Source organism: Lethenteron reissneri, unplaced genomic scaffold (genome assembly GCF_015708825.2).
Source record: "Lethenteron reissneri isolate LAM-NWPU_2019-01 unplaced genomic scaffold, ASM1570882v1 scaffold_1535, whole genome shotgun sequence".
Taxonomy (NCBI): domain Eukaryota; kingdom Metazoa; phylum Chordata; class Hyperoartia; order Petromyzontiformes; family Petromyzontidae; genus Lethenteron; species Lethenteron reissneri.
The window spans coordinates 3,575-20,120 of NW_026891262.1; the positions used below are offsets into that span (position 1 = coordinate 3,575).

Here is a 16,546-nt window from a genome sequence, read left to right on the forward strand (position 1 = left end):
CCCAGATGTCCGAGATTCTCCTCTGCATGGCCGGCGGTTGTCGCCGGTGGGATTCTCGCTCGGTCCTCCTGTGACGTCACAGCAAGCGCCACAGTCGTCGTCACCTCTGTGTGGGTCTCTGTGAGTCTCTATGAGTGTGGGTCTCGTGGGTCTCTGTGGGTCTCTGTGAGTCTCTATGAGTGTGGGTCTCTGTGGGTCTCTGTGGGTCTCTGTGAGTGTGGGTCTCTGTGGGTCTCTGTGAGTCTCTATGAGTGTGGGTCTCTGTGGGTCTCTGTGGGTCTCTGTGAGTGTGGGTCTCTGTGGGTCTCTGTGAGTCTCTATGAGTGTGGGTCTCTGTGGGTCTCTGTGAGTCTCTGTGAGTGTGGGTCTCTGTGGGTCTCTGTGAGTCTCTATGAGTGTGGGTCTCTGGGTCTCTGTGAGTCTCTGTGAGTGTGGGTCTCTGTGGGTCTCTGTGGGTCTCTATGAGTGTGGGTCTCTGTGGGTCTCTGTGAGTCTCTATGAGTGTGGGTCTCTGTGGGTCTCTGTGAGTCTCTGTGAGTGTGGGTCTCGTGGGTCTCTGTGAGTCTCTATGAGTGTGGGTCTCTGTGGGTCTCTGTGAGTCTCTGTGAGTGTGGGTCTCTGTGGGTCTCTGTGGGTCTCTATGAGTGTGGGTCTCTGTGGGTCTCTGTGGGTCTCTATGAGTATGGGTCTCTGTGGGTCTCTGTGGGTCTCTGTGAGTGTGGGTCTCTGTGGGTCTCTGTGGGTCTCTGTGGGTGTGGGTCTCTGTGGGTCTCTGTGAGTCTCTATGAGTGTGGGTCTCTGTGGGTCTCTGTGGGTCTCTGTGGGTGTGGGTCTCTGTGGGTCTCTGTGGGTCTCTATGAGTGTGGGTCTCTGTGGGTCTCTGTGGGTCTCTGTGAGTGTGGGTCTCTGTGAGTGTGGGTCTCTGTGGGTCTCTGTGGGTGTGGGTCTCTGTGGGTCTCTATGAGTATGGGTCTCTGTGGGTCTCTGTGAGTGTGGGTCTCTATGCGTGTGGGTCTCTGTGGGTCTCTGTGAGTGTGTGTCTCTGTGAGTGTGGGTCTCTGTGGGTGTGGGTCTCTGTGGGTCTGTGAGTGTGTGTCTCTGTGAGTGTGGGTCTCTATGAGTATGAGTCTCTGTGGGTCTCCATGAATATAGGTCTCTGTGGGTCTCTATGAGTATGGGTCTCTATGAGTATGGGTCTCTGTGTGTCTTTGTGGGTCTCTATGAGTGTGGGTATCTGTGGGTCTCTATGAGTATGGGTCTCTGTGGGTCTCTATGAGTATGGGTCTCTATGAGTATGGGTCTCTGTGTGTCTTTGTGGGTCTCTATGAGTGGGGTCTCTGTGGATCTCTATGAGTATGGATCTCTGTGGGTCTCTATGAGTATGGATCTCTGTGGGTCTCTATGAGTGTGGGTCTCTATGAGTGTGGGTATCTGTGGATCTCTATGAGTATGGATCTCTGTGGGTCTCTATGAGTGTGGGTCTCTATGAGTATGGGTCTCTGTGTGTCTCTATGAGTGTGGGTCTCTATGAGTATGGATCTCTGTGGGTCTATGAGTGTGGGTATCTGTGGGTCTCTATGAGTATGGGTCTCTGTGTGTCTGTATGAGTGTGGGTCTCTATGAGTATGGGTCTCTGTGACCTATCTTCTCCCCACTGCTACCGTTATCGTATTCTCTTACTCCTGCTCTCCGCTATTCCGGGCACCATCACTCCAGCTCCCCATCGCTCCAGCTTCCACCAAGACTCCGTCTCTCTGTTACGCTATACAGTGATACCTCGGTTCACGAACTTAATTCGTGAACTGACTCTGGTCGCGAACCGAATTGGTCGTGAACCGAGGCACATTTTCCCACAGGGTTCAATGTAAATCCGGTTAATCCGTTCTGACCTTTTATTTGGTTTTTGAAGCACAAAAATATTAAACAAATTACAATACACATTAGTACTGTACAGTATAGTAATGTATAAAGAGAGAACACTAACCTTGCTTGAGATGACTTCAGTAAGCACTCAAACGGGTGAACTGTACATTACAGTAAGTACAGTATTGTACAGTACAGTAGTACAGTACTGTATGTGCTAAAAAGCACACCAAAAAGCAAAAAGTCACTGAAAGTGTCTTCACAGTACTCACAGTACTTCTTTCTGTGTCTCTTCTTCTCTCCACGATCTTCCTACAGGAAGTCACGACCACGTGACAGCCTGGAAATAGCATTAAAATGGCCGCGGCTCCTGTTCGTGAACTGGAGCATATTTTATGAACTTTTCTGTTCGAAACCGAGTTGTTCGTGAACAGAAGCGTTCGTGAACCGAGGTATCACTGTATTTTTAGATCCACCCCAATCAGTCCCTATTCATTATCTCACCCCCCGATTACCCATCACCCCCCAGGCCCCCAACCCCACGTGACTTTGTTATTGCCGCCTGGGCGACGCCACTCGTTAAGCAATCACCCTCTCGGCCAATCACCGGCCTGTGTCCCCGGTTGCCCATAACAGCTGTCACGTCACTTAACGGGTCTCCTCTCAGCAACAACAACATCGTCCTCAATACCCTACTGTACACTTGCTTGTCTGCCTAGCAACAGACCCACAGAGCGCGTGGCGCGTGTATTTCAGGTCCTACATCTCTATAAAAATTGTGTGTGATATATAACAGTACTGTTTGTGTGTATAAACTGTATATTACATATCTCTATGTGCGTGTCTCTCTCTGTCTCTCTCTGTCTCTCTGTGTCTCTCTCTGTGTCTCTCTGTCTCTCTCTGTCTCTCTGTGTCTCTCTGTGTGTGTCTCTCTCTGTGTATCTCTGTGTCTCTCTCTCTGTCTCTCTGTGTATGTCTCTCTGTGTCTCTGTCTCTCCGTGTCTCTCTGTGTGCTTGTCTCTCTGTGTCTGTGTCTCTCTGTCTCTCTCTGTCTCTCTGTGTTTCTCTGTGTGTCTCTCTCTCTCTGTCTCTCTCTGTGTCTGTGTCTCTCTCTGTGTGTGTTCTCTCTGTGTCTCTCTCTCTCTCTCTCTGTGTCTGTCTCTCTCTGTGTCTCTCTGTGTCTCTCTGTGTGTCTGTCTCTCTCTGTGTGTCTGTCTCTCTCTGTCTCTCTGTGTCTCTCTGTACTTGCTCCGGCAGTACATATACTAAAATTGGAACGATACAGAGAAGATTAGCATGGCCCCTGCGCAAGGATGACACGCAAATTCTGTCTCTCTGTCTCTCTCGCGTCTCTCTGTCTCTCTGTGTGTCTCTCTCTGTGTCTCTCTGTGTGTGTCTCTCTCTCTGTGTCTCTCTGTGTCTGTCTCTCTCGTGTCTCTCTGTGCCTGTCTCTGTGGGTGTGTGTCTCTCTGTGTGTGTCTCTCTGTCTCTCTGTGTGTCTCTCTCCGTGTCTCTCTCCGTGTCTCTCTCCGTGTCTCTCACTCGGAGGCGACGACGAGAAGAACGGTGACGACGACCACGAGGTGGTGACGACGACGACGACGGCGGCTTGTGATCAGCACGAGGGGGATCATCCCACTGACAGCCACGAGTCACGAGGTCTCCCACGTGGGGGAGGGGCGGGGCTCCTGGCCTCAGGCCACACCCTCTTTCTAGAAGACACGCCCTCTTTCTAGAAGACACGCCCTCTTTCTAGAAGACACGCCATCTTTCTAGAAGCCACTCCCTCTTTCTAGAAGACACGCCCTCTTTCTAGAAGACACGCCCTCTTTCTAGAAGCCACTCCCTCTTTCTAGAAGACATGCCCTCTTTCTAGGAGACACGCCATCTTTCTAGAAGCCACTCCCTCTTTCTAGAAGACACGCCCTCTTTCTAGAAGCCACTCCCTCTTTCTAGAAGACACGCCCTCTTTCTAGAAGACACGCCCTCTTTCTAGAAGCCACGCCCTCTTTCTAGAAGACACGCCCACTTTCTAGAAGACACGCCCTCTTTCTAGAAGACACGCCCTCTTTCTATAAGACACGCCCTCTTTCTAGAAGCCACTCCCTCTTTCTAGAAGACACGCCCTCTTTCTAGAAGACACGCCCTCTTTCTAGAAGCCACTCCCTCTTTCTAGAAGACACGCCCTCTTTCTAGAAGACATACCCTCTTTCTAGAAGCCACTCCCTCTTTCTAGAAGACACGCCCTCTTTCTAGAAGCCACGCCATCTTTCTAGAAGCCACTCCCTCTTTCTAGAAGACACACCCTCTTTCTAGAAGACACGCCCTCTTTCTAGAAGACACGCCCTCTTTCTAGAAGACACGCCCTCTTTCTAGAAGACACGCCCTCTTTCTAGAAGACACGCCCTCTTTCTATAAGACACGCCCTCTTTCTAGAAGACACGCCCTCTTTCTAGAAGCCCCTCCCTCTTTCTAGAAGCCACGCCCTCTTTCTAGAAGACACGCCCTCTTTCTAGAAGACACGCCCTCTTTCTAGAAGCCACTCCCTCTTTCTAGAAGACACGCCCTCTTTCTAGAAGCCACGCCATCTTTCTAGAAGCCACTCCCTCTTTCTAGAAGACACGCCCTCTTTCTAGAAGACACGCCCTCTTTCTAGAAGCCACGCCCTCTTTCTAGAAGACACGCCCTCTTTCTAGAAGACACGACCTCTTTCTAGAAGACACGCCCTCTTTCTAGAAGACACGCCCTCTTTCTAGAAGACACGCCCTCTTTCTAGAAGACACGCCCTCTTTCTAGAAGACACGCCCTCTTTCTATAAGACACGCCCTCTTTCTAGAAGACACGCCCTCTTTCTAGAAGCCCCTCCCTCTTTCTAGAAGCCACGCCCTCTTTCTAGAAGACACGCCCTCTTTCTAGAAGACACGCCCTCTTTCTGGAAGACACGCCCTCTTTATAGAAGACACGCCCTCTTTCTAGAAGCCACGCCCTCTTTCTAGAAGCCACGCCCTCTTTCTAGAAGACACGCCCTCTTTCTAGAAGACACGCCCTCTTTATAGAAGACACGCTCTCTTTCTAGAAGCCACGCCCTCTTTCTAGAAGACACGCCCTCTTTCTAGAAGACACGCCCTTTTTCTAGAAGCCACGCCCTCTTTCTAGAAGACACGCCCTCTTTCTAGAAGACACGCCCTCTTTCTAGAAGACACGCCCTCTTTCTAGAAGACACGCCCTCTTTCTAGAAGCCCCTCCCTCTTTCTAGAAGCCACGCCATCTTTCTAGAAGCCCCTCCCTCTTTCTAGAAGCCACGCCCTCTTTCTAGAAGACACGCCCTCTTTCTAGAAGACACGCCCTCTTTCTAGAAGACACGCCCTCTTTCTAGAAGACACGCCCTCTTTCTAGAAGCCCCTCCCTCTTTCTAGAAGCCACGCCATCTTTCTAGAAGACACGCCCTCTTTATAGAAGACACGCCCTCTTTCTAGAAGACACGCCCTCTTTCTATAAGACACGCCCTCTTTCTAGAAGACACGCCCTCTTTCTGGAAGACACGCCCTCTTTATAGAAGACACGCCCTCTTTCTAGAAGCCACGCCCTATTTCTAGAAGACACGCCCTCTTTCTAGAAGACACGCCCTCTTTATAGAAGACACACCCTCTTTCTAGAAGACACGCCCTCTTTCTATAAGACACGCCCTCTTTCTAGAAGCCACGCCCTCTTTCTAGAAGACACACCCTCTTTCTAGAAGCCACTCCCTCTTTCTAGAAGCCCCTCCCTCTTTCTAGAAGACACGCCCTCTTTCTAGAAGCCACGCCCTCTTTCTAGAAGACACGCCCTCTTTATAGAAGCCCCTCCCTCTTTCTAGAAGCCCCTCCCTCTTTCTAGAAGCCCCTCCCTCTTTCTAGAAGACACGCCCTCTTTCTAGAAGCCCCTCCCTCTTTCTAGAAGACACGCCCTCTTTCTAGAAGCCCCTCCCTCTTTCTAGAAGACACGCCCTCTTTCTAGAAGCCACGCCCTCTTTCTAGAAGACACACCCTCTTTCTAGAAGCCACGCCCTCCTTCTAGAAGACACGCCCTCTTTCTAGAAGACACGCCCTCTTTCTAGAAGACACGCCCTCTTTCTAGAAGACACGCCCTCTTTCTAGAAGACACGCCCTCTTTCTATAAGACACGCCCTCTTTCTAGAAGACACGCCCTCTTTCTAGAAGACACGCCCTCTTTCTAGAAGACACGCCCTCTTTCTAGAAGACACGCCCTTTTCTAGAAGCCACGCCCTCTTTCTAGAAGACACGCCCTCTTTCTAGAAGACACGCCCTCTTTCTAGAAGACACGCCCTCTTTCTATAAGACACGCCCTCTTTCTAGAAGACACGCCCTCTTTCTAGAAGACACGCCCTCTTTCTAGAAGACACGCCCTCTTTCTATAAGACACGCCCTCTTTCTAGAAGACACGCCCTCTTTCTAGAAGACACGCCCTCTTTCTAGAAGACACGCCCTCTTTCTAGAAGACACGCCCTCTTTCTAGAAGACACGCCCTCTTTCTAGAAGCCACGCCTCTTTCTAGAAGACACGCCCTCTTTCTATAAGACACGCCCTCTTTCTAGAAGACACGCCCTCTTTCTATAAGACACGCCCTCTTTCTAGAAGACACGCCCTCTTTCTAGAAGACACGCCTCTTTCTAGAAGACTCGCCCTCTTTCTAGAAGCTCCTCCCTCTTTCTAGAAGACACGCCCTCTTTCTAGAAGCCACGCCCTCTTTCTAGAAGACACGCCCTCTTTCTATAAGACACGCCCTCTTTCTAGAAGACACGCCCTTTCTATAAGACACGCCCTCTTTCTAGAAGACACGCCCTCTTTCTAGAAGACACGCCCTCTTTCTAGAAGACTCGCCCTCTTTCTAGAAGCTCCTCCCTCTTTCTAGAAGACACGAACGCCCTTCCCGATGGGGCTATGATAATGTTTATGGTTGTGTTTATTTCTTAGGAAAGTCACAACACAGGCAGTCCTCTACTTACGACGGAGATGCGTTACGACGACCCCGTCGTAAGCCGAAAATACGTAAGTCGAAGATGGCCTCTAGCCTACCCAGGAGTCTTAAAGGACGGTGATAATTTAGCAAAACAAAGCAATTTACAGTAGCGTACTGTATAAACTATATACTGTGTGTACTTATTAATTGCAATACTGTATTGCACAGTGAAATGTAAAGTAAAAAACAAGGAAAAGTCTTAGCCTACCTATATGAACTGCAATTTAATAGAAAGTTTTAGCAGGAAACAATCCTATCTGCTACAGAAACTTTTAACATGCATTGAACGTATCGTATCATGGTAACCCTAAAATTAAATCGCTAAAGCTACGTATCATAGTGTAGTGTATAGTGTAATGCATAGTGTAGTGTATAGTGTAGTGTATAATGTAGTGTATAGTGTAGTGTATAGTGTAGTGTATAGTGTAATGTATAATGAAGTGTATAGTGTAGTGTAATAATGTAGTGTATAGTGTAGTGTAATAGTGTAGTGTATAGTGTAGTGCATTGTGTAGTGTATAGTGTAGTGTATAGTGTCGTGTATAGTGTAGTGTATAGTGTAATGTATAATGAAGTGTATAGTGTAGTGTAATAATGTAGTGTATAGTGTAGTGTAATAGTGTAGTGTATAGTAGTGTATAGTGTGGTGCATTGTGTAGTGTATAGTGTAGTGTGTAGTGTAGTGTATAGTGTAGTGTATAGTGTAGTGTATAGTGTAGTGCATTGTGTAGTGTATAGTGTAGTGTATAGTGTAGTGTAATAGTGTAGTGTATAGTAGTGTATAGTGTAGTGCATTGTGTAGTGTATAGTGTAGTGTGTAGTGTAGTGTGTAGTGTAGTGTATAGTGTAGTGTATAGTTTAGTGCATTGTGTAGTGTATAGTGTAGTGCATTGTGTAGTGTATAGTGTAGTGTATACATGCATTGAACGTATCGTAACGTATCATATTGTCCTGTACTCACCAAGATTCTGTCCGTCGTCTGCACACGTGAACGATGTTAGGTTGTTGATGGCAATTTTGTCGAATCGCCATCGTAAGATCGAAATGTCGTAAGTCTGACCCCATCGTAACTCGGGGTCTACCTGTACATGTATCCATGTCGTTGGGGTTTTATTTTCGCCGTACGTAGCCAACCGTCATCATTATTATCAGAGGCGCGAGATGAGTTCTTAAGGTTACGGGGGGGGGGGGGGGGGGCTTCATATTTTCCGAGGGTTCTGTGTTGGGAAGTTTGGATAATGAAGTTGTAAAATAGAATACGGCACAAGTGCAGACAAATAATATGCTTCGTTCACATGTATGTGATTTGTATTGGAACAGAAGCCACTGGCAAGTCACGGCAATACGAGGAACACAGCAGAGGGCAGTGCAGCCAAACACATTGTAATGTGCTCCAGACGCAGTAGTAGCACTAGTGTAGAGGTATTACGTAGAGGGGTGTAGCGAGCCGTTACGTTGGGGTGTCTACATCAACGTCCGTGCGTGGGGTGTCTACATCAACGTCCGCATACAGCCCCGCCCCTCGGGCGGGGGGGGGGCAGTTGGGTATATAAGGCGGTGCACGAGAGAGCTTGGGGAGTCGTTGGAGCAGAAGAGCCGGTGAAGAGTGAAGAGCAGCGAGCTCACCAGTCAATCACTCACTCAGTCGCTCAGTCAATCAGTAGCTCACCACTCACTCACTTACTCAGTCACTCACTCACTCAGTCACTCACTCAGTCACTCACTCACTCAGTTGCTCACCACTCACTCACTTACTCAGTCACTCACTCAGTCACTCACTCAGTCACTCACTCAGTCGCTCAGTCACTCAGTTGCTCACTCACTCACTCAGTCTCTCAGTCACTCAGTCGCTCAGTCACTCAGTCACTCACTCAGTCGCTCAGTCACTCAGTTGCTCACCACTCACTCGCTCAGTCGCTCAGTCACTCAGTCACTCACTCAGTCGCTCAGTCACTCAGTTGCTCACCACTCACTCACGTACTCATACTCACTCACTCAGTCACTCACTCAGTCAGTCACTCACTCAGTCGGCTCACCACTCACTCACTTACTCAGTCACTCACCACTCACCACTTCACTCAGTCCACTTCACTCAGTCGCTCAGTCACTCAGTCACTCACTCACTCAGTCGCCACCACTCACTCACTAGCTCACCACTCACTCACCATACAGGTTACTTCACCACTCACGCACTCACCCACCCACTCAGCCACCCACTCACCTACTCACTCACCTACTCACTCACCTACTCACCTACACACTCACTCACACACTCACCTACACACTCACCACTCACCTACACACTCACCCACTCACCTACACCACTCACCCACTCACTCACCTACACGCTCACCCACTCACCTACACACTCACCCACTCACTCACCTACACACTCACCCACTCACTCACCTACACACTCACCCACTCACTCAGCCACTCACTCACCTACTAAGAGTACCAGCTAGCTAGCCTAGCCCTGGGACTACCACCCTGACTCGCTGCTCTTGTAAGAGCCGGGCAGGGCAAGCCAGGGGCGACCTCAGAGCAGCAGCGAGGTCTTCTGTGTCCTTGTGAGGGCCAGACTGTGTGGCTGAGGGTTGGACCTGAGCCGAAGCTGGGCCAGGTGAGTTAGCCTCCTCCACTAGGATGGTCTGGGTTAGAGCGGTGTAGTAGGAGCTGACGGGGAAACGTTAGCTGAGGGACACTGGCTCGGATAGAACCGGGTTGAAGGGGCTGATACCTCTTCTTCGAGTGTTAGAGTCGTTACTCTGCTGTGTTGGATTTAATTGTAATGAATGGCGTGTTGTCAACGTCTCCTGCGCTACTTACGCCATTACACTTGTATGCGTCTATGCTCCCACCCGCACTGACCAGCTTGCTGAGCTGTGGTCAAATCACCGTGACAACCCACACGACGAGTTGTGTGGGGGGGGGGGGCAGGGGGCTCACCCAGCAGTGGATTTATAGAAAGGTCCACCACGCTTGGTTGTTCAACATGGAAAGTCGTGCTGCAGTGAGGCGCAACCAGCGAGATGATAATTGGTTTTTTACCCTTTTATCTGGCAACAAAACTGACACCTTGAGGGTATTCATTATCAGAGTTATTTTTTGTTTGCATTATGACTGCAGGCATTGTGGTCTATGCAAACATGACTCATCGTAAAAACGGTGTCAGTTTTGTTGCCAGATAAAAGGGTAAAAAAACAATTATCATATTTTTTTTTACTGGCAAATGAGGTACCAATGGTGTAAACCAGCGAGATGTTAACTGCCTTTCCAGGTATACAGGGTACCTGTATACCTGGACTTTGCGTGCCTCTCTCTCTCCCCGTGGTCGTATGGATTTTTCTCCGGCTCCTCCGGGTTTGTCCCCTCCACGTGTAAGAATCGACATCAACGCGCGTTCAGTGTCGGTCTTCTGCTCTAAATGTCCACGCGATGAGCAACTCCGTTGAGCATTATTTGTGGGCAGTTTGCTTCTGAGAAAGAGCGAAATAGCCCAGTTGGTCTCACCTCATCATATAAGAAGATGAATCCCTGCAGTCACGAAAGTTTTAAATCGAAATTGCAAATTTCGTTACTGCAGCTCCATGCTATTAACATTCCTTCCCTTTATTAATGCTAACCCTACTCCCTCCCTTTGATGCTGCTAATCCTGCATAATGCACGGGCATAATATGACTTTGAAACCCCCCGCCCACCTCCTACGCATTCCACAAGTAGTGACTAATCCCATATCTGCATTCCCCAAACATATGCTAAATTCCTCTTGATATGCAAATGTCTTTGTCAAGGCGCTCTTCCCCCTCCAACCCAGCATAAATATACGCTCCAAGCCTGGTGGTGTTTCATTCAGACGCTGTCTTTTCGACAGACCTGTTTTTCACCTGAGGACGGCTGCTTGCGTTATGGCCGAAACGTCGTGAGAATTATTTTAATGTTTTATATTTATTATTTATTATTTCCCTTCTACGTGACTTTACCGAAAGAATCAAGAAGAAGACTGTAAAGCAGTCTCATTAAACCTTCACGTGTAAACATCAAGGAAGTTTGAAGCAAGCGGTCATCTGGTTTGCAACGGTGTTTTGTTATTTTTCCTCTTTGGGGAGTAAGCATTGCTGAATACTTTCACGTCACTACATTCACAATTGCACGCAGGGTATCTAACACACTATAGCTCGGAGCTAATGGGTTGAATTGAAATCGTTTTTTGTTGAAAATTAAAATGCTTGTTTTCTCATATGCAATGTTTAAATTATGAAGGAGATCACACTTATCATTGAGAAACCAGGAGAGCAGTGGAGGAATTACGGGCACATGAAAAGATGTTACAGCCAATTGGCATTCTTACATGAACAAAAGATGTTCCCGCTGGAAATTGCATCGGGGTCGGGATCGAACCCGCAACCTCATGCGTATCAGGCGCGGTAGTCAACGTCTAGCCACCGTGACACAGATGGGTAAGTTGCGTGGAACTTGCTTTAGCGGTGCTCACAACAATTGGAAAAGCCGGGCGGATAAAACGGTGGAATAACTAAACGTGGCGATGTTTACGGGAAAGGTGGTTCTGCAGAGAGGATGGAGATAGCGTTGCGAATGACGTATCTAGTTTAAAAATCGCGCTTTACGCTCTTGACGCCCTAAAAACTTTGAAGCATGAAGAATTCTTATTTGAAATCGGCGTTCCCCCCCCCTTTCAACTCATCAATAAATCAAATCAATGAAAGTGATGTCACCGTCTCATCTACCAGCGGTGGGCGTCGATAGACGATGCGACTGTTTTATTTCTTGAAACACGACACAACAATTTACGGAACAGTAAATATATTTTTTTATTAGAAAACTAATTTGTCACCTCGAGCTGCGTAGCGGGGCGACGCCCCAACTCCCCCGTAGTGGGGACCAACCGCGACTTGCAGGCAGCGGCGGTGGCACCGAGGAGCTGGTTATAAAAAGAGCCTCTACTCGGCGCACAACTCAGACGCGTGGAGACGTGGGAACAGCAGCAGCAGCAGCAGCGGTAACAGCATCATCCAGCAGCAGCGGAGAGAGCAGCTGACCAGGGACCGTGTAAGTCGTCGGCCCTGCCTCCACTAGTAGGCCGTAAGGTGAACAAGGAAAAAGTGGCTAGAAAATGATTTTCGTTCCCACACCTGGGAACTACTTTTTAAATGATTTTTTTCAAAGACAAAACCATTTTCGACTTTATGTTAAAAGTTCTCCACAAAATACCCTGCAGTTTTTTTTTCAAAATCCATAAATGATATAATTGTGAATTGGAAAAAAACGAAAATCTTATGCTGCTGGTTTTGTTGTAACTTTTATTATATACATTTTAGCAACACCAATATCTCTCAAACTGACACTTATATATGTACCTAAACACTTGAGACAGGTTTTGGTGCATTATATACTCAAGTGTGAATGTAGACCATGAAATATGGCAAATTTGTAGAAAATATGCTTCAACTTCACGGATTGGCACTAAGCAAAATTAAACATAAACATTTTAAATTTAGCAAAACTGTGATGTTTTGTACATCAAAATTTTCAGTAGGTACTGTGTAATCACAGAAAGATACAAATATAGCACACTTTTGGCCCAAGTTGGCTGAAATGACTCGAAATGCTACACTGTCCCCTTGTTTTGGAATGCTGCCAAAAAAAATTACAATTCTACCACAGATTCTTTACAGCTCAAAATCACCTTAAATTATAAGGACAGCGCATATTTACTCATCGGTATCATCCCTATCACTATCAGAGCATCATCCCATGTAGGTCTTCTGTTTCCTGTGAAACATTTGCACAATTTGGCACCGACATAAATCAGTACAAGACAGTCTTGCAGGACATACAGGAACATCTTCCAGACTCACATTTGCTATGCTTGCAACTGCAGTGGACCGCCTGCAACACACTTTCAGGGGCAGGATTTCTAGTCATCCAGGTCACTGTTCACTCACCATCCTCGAGGTGCCATCCATTGCCGACGGGTGAAGGGGCACACATTATACCTTTCAGAAAATGTCTCATTATGGCTGCTTGGTAGTTTGCCCTTTTCCAGTGTTGGTACAGGGCGTCACTTGTAAGGGGCATGGATAGTTCTAGAAAAGCTGACGATGCCATACAGAATGCTTTGTATCTTGCATCGTTCACATTTTCGGCAGATGACTGCCCATACAGGTGGCACACATGTGCAAAGTAGCTCAAGGGTAGACTGGTCTAGGTTAAAACTGCTACCCAGATTTGTAAAAGCAGTCAGATATTCCTCTTTCTCACAAGCAACAGAAAATGCCTTTCTTTGCCTTTGCCATAAAAGGCACTTGTAGAGTAACAACCTGAGAAGGTATGGATCCCAATAAGTGCCAAACAGACACTTGTGCCAAGAGCTGACGACACCTTAGCTAAGTCAATGAGCCTTGTTTTGTTGCCAACCCCCGTGAAAAAATACAACCTACATGGTAAATCTGGCTGCAGACTTAAAGCAATCACTGCCACATCAGCATCAGGGCTCTTGATGACTACAGTTTGATGTTCCTGTGCAGCATGTTGTGCATGTAAAAACACCCTGGTGTCACATTCCTCATGATCACATGTCAGATCTTCAACAGCACTGAGAGTATGTAAATCCTCCATTACAGTCACGCAGTGACACAGGTCTCCATGTGCTATGTACAAGCTTAAGTCCTTTCCCACAGTGGTAAGATCAGCCTCTCGCCACACAACATAGAGGAATTCTGCCAGTGCTTCTTTGTTTGTTCCATCTGATATAAACTTTTTCCATTGTGTTGATGTCTTATGATCCCGTCCATAAATTTTCACCAGTTGTGTACCACCACCAGCTCTACGTGACCGTTCTAGGTTTTTAATACTCATTTTTGGATACTGGTCAATCACAAAGTTTATCCGTGTACAGTTTGTTTCAGAGAAAGTTTGACTATGTACTGCAGTACGGTCTCTGCAAGCTCTCCAAAGGTACTTGGTATTGACCGAATGGCTTGAATGACTGCCATGCCATCAAAGAAAATAGCTCCACTGATCACTCCATTGATGGATCCTGGGGCAACAACTTTGGACTCAATGAGTATGTCTTGCAGTCCTGCATCTCCAAACCTTTTTCCTAGAATGCTCAGGTAGGACATGCATGTGTGAAATTCACCTAGTCTAATCACTTTACGCTGAGTAAAGTCATCATCTTTCCAGCAGATTTGCTGAGCTTTGGCATATATAGCTTTGTCAAAACTAACACTATATGGTCCAGTTCTAGCTGATTATGAATTTGGACACTTCGCTTCAGAATTGTGTTTACTGTCGACATCTCTGTGGTGAAGCCTCAATGACTGGAAGATAATACAGTGCTGACTTTTGCAGAGTGCCATCACCTTGAAGTAATGTATGTAACCTGTCCAGCTTGGTATTGTGCATCTTTCAGCATCTATGGACTTTACAAAAACATATGCCAGTTCAGTTTGTACAGCAGACACCGTGTTCAATTTGTATGTGTCCGCCTGTAATGGAACACTTTCCTGATGAAACAAGTTATGTGGTCCTTGTCTAATAGACTGATGGTACTGTTCGACAGGGATCCTAGGGGGTACTTTCAATGAGGGTTTTCCCTTCTGTAGTGGTTGTCTGTTTGTTGTTGACACAGGTTCAACTACAGAACTTTGCAGCATAATCCCATTTGTGTGGTGGGTAGTTCTACGACCTGACAGTGTCTCCTCCGCAAAGTCAATATTGTCCCACACAAGTACTGTAGGAACCTTCTTGAGAATCCCTTTGGTATTTTGTCTCTGCCTCTACTAGTTGAAGTTGGGCAAGGCTAGTGTCTAGACTGACAACTGTGTCCCATGCTGCACAATGTCCTAGTCTATTTAGAAGTGACACAAATTGTGATGAACCTGTTAAATGGCGAACCGTTAGACCAAGACACAATGATTTAGGGGTCTGCCTCCGACCCTTAGATGCAAGATACACAATGTCTTGACAGATACATATCACTTTTAGGTTCAAATCATCTGGAATATCAACATAATAGGCCAGTGTTGGTTCCTCAGTTGCACCAATAATCCAGGAAATCAGATTGTACAGTTCAATTGGAACGACAGATTTTGCCTCGCTCACATTTAGATCATCTGATGTGGGTGGCCACGGGCATTTCATACCGGGAGAGTCACACAGAAGCATCTTTAATATTAATGCCGCACTGTAAAGTGTCCTCGTGTCCTCTGCAGTATTGATGGAGGCCATTGAACTTGGTCTTTGTGGACCAGCTTTTGCACTAGCCCTGTTTTCACAGTCACTTTCGCTAGTTACCTCAGTTGACTCTGTTGTTTCTGTACCTGATGGATGAGGTAGCCTGTCTATCAGCTTATCTGCAGACAATGTCTCAACGAAAACCATCTCACTTATGTTGCGCTTCTTGGGGTAGTGAAACACCAGCTGGGGGAAATCACGGGCCAACCTCCTACTTTTGAAATGTGAAAATGTGAGGGAATTATTAATTAATATTTATTAATATAAAATATTACTAACTCACTGTTCTTCTGAGGTCACAGTAACTGATGCACGAGACTTTGTCAAGAACCTGGTGTACTGTCTATAACAGGCCTTGTGGTATCGCACCTCCAGAGACACAGTCTTTGTCTCGAATATCCACAAGAATGCTAGTGTCTTCCTTCATCTCAGCAGCTTTCAGCAAATTGCCTGTAAATAAATAAATACTAATTAAACTAATAAAAAACTGTGTTAAGAGTTAAACAATATTGAGTGTTCTGGCTGTAGCTGTATGCAAAACAATGCAAATCTGTCTCTGACTGTAAAATAAACATTACATAAATTATGTAATTGTAATTGAAAGTTAGCCATGGTACCCAGCTTAAGGGAATAAAAGTTCAAACGTGTGTGTTTGTGTGTGTTTTGTTTTTACCTATGTGCTGACGTTTCTGCCTGTGAAAGATGGTCCTTCTGGCGTTTGCCTCCCACAGTAATGTACTTGTCCGTTTTCTTACAAATTATGCACAAGGCAGAAAGCATTGGACCAGCACAAGCTACTGGCAGGCCGGTCCTGGACCTAAGTTTTTTTGCGGGACATTGTCAAACTCGATTTCTAGACAATGTTTGTATGTTTCTGCTATTCTCCGATTCTCACCTTACAAAAAAGCCTCCGTTTGACGCAGTTTATGAATGTATCCCACCGTGTGCGTGTAAAATCCTTTGTTTCTTCTTTCTTTATGGACATGAGATGTATGTAGCATTGTTTAAAATACTTTTTACAGACTTTGAAGGAGGTCTGGCCGTAATTTCCTCTTCTTCACTACTCGATGTTGACAACAAGGGCGCAGACATCTTGGACTAATGTTTACCTCTCGTCCCAAAAAGCAGCCACCTTATTGGTCTAGCGGGAAGCACGTGACGCAAAGCCTAATCACTGACGATTAAAATATGATTACGCGAGGAAAGAAATATTTCCGACTTTAAACAGTAATAAAAAATAAACTGCAGGATTAGACATGGAGAACTTTTATTTTCACGGCCAAAAGCAATAGATCTTTTTTTTGGAATGAAAAGAATGTAGTGCCCCATATATGGGAACGGGATTAAACGTTAAACGTCTTCACCTTACGGCCTATAGGGGCTGTGTGCTCCGTATAACGTCGAT

The 16,546-nt window shown here is 46.6% G+C and overlaps 1 non-coding gene across 1 annotated transcript; it reads left to right on the forward strand.

The window, feature by feature from the left end:
* Positions 1 to 3,104: 3,104 nt before the first annotated feature.
* Positions 3,105 to 3,206, forward strand: LOC133362582 (U6 spliceosomal RNA). The gene has a single exon (XR_009757512.1). It is a non-coding gene; the product is annotated as a U6 spliceosomal RNA (small nuclear RNA).
* The last annotated feature ends 13,340 nt before the right edge of the window (positions 3,207 to 16,546 follow it).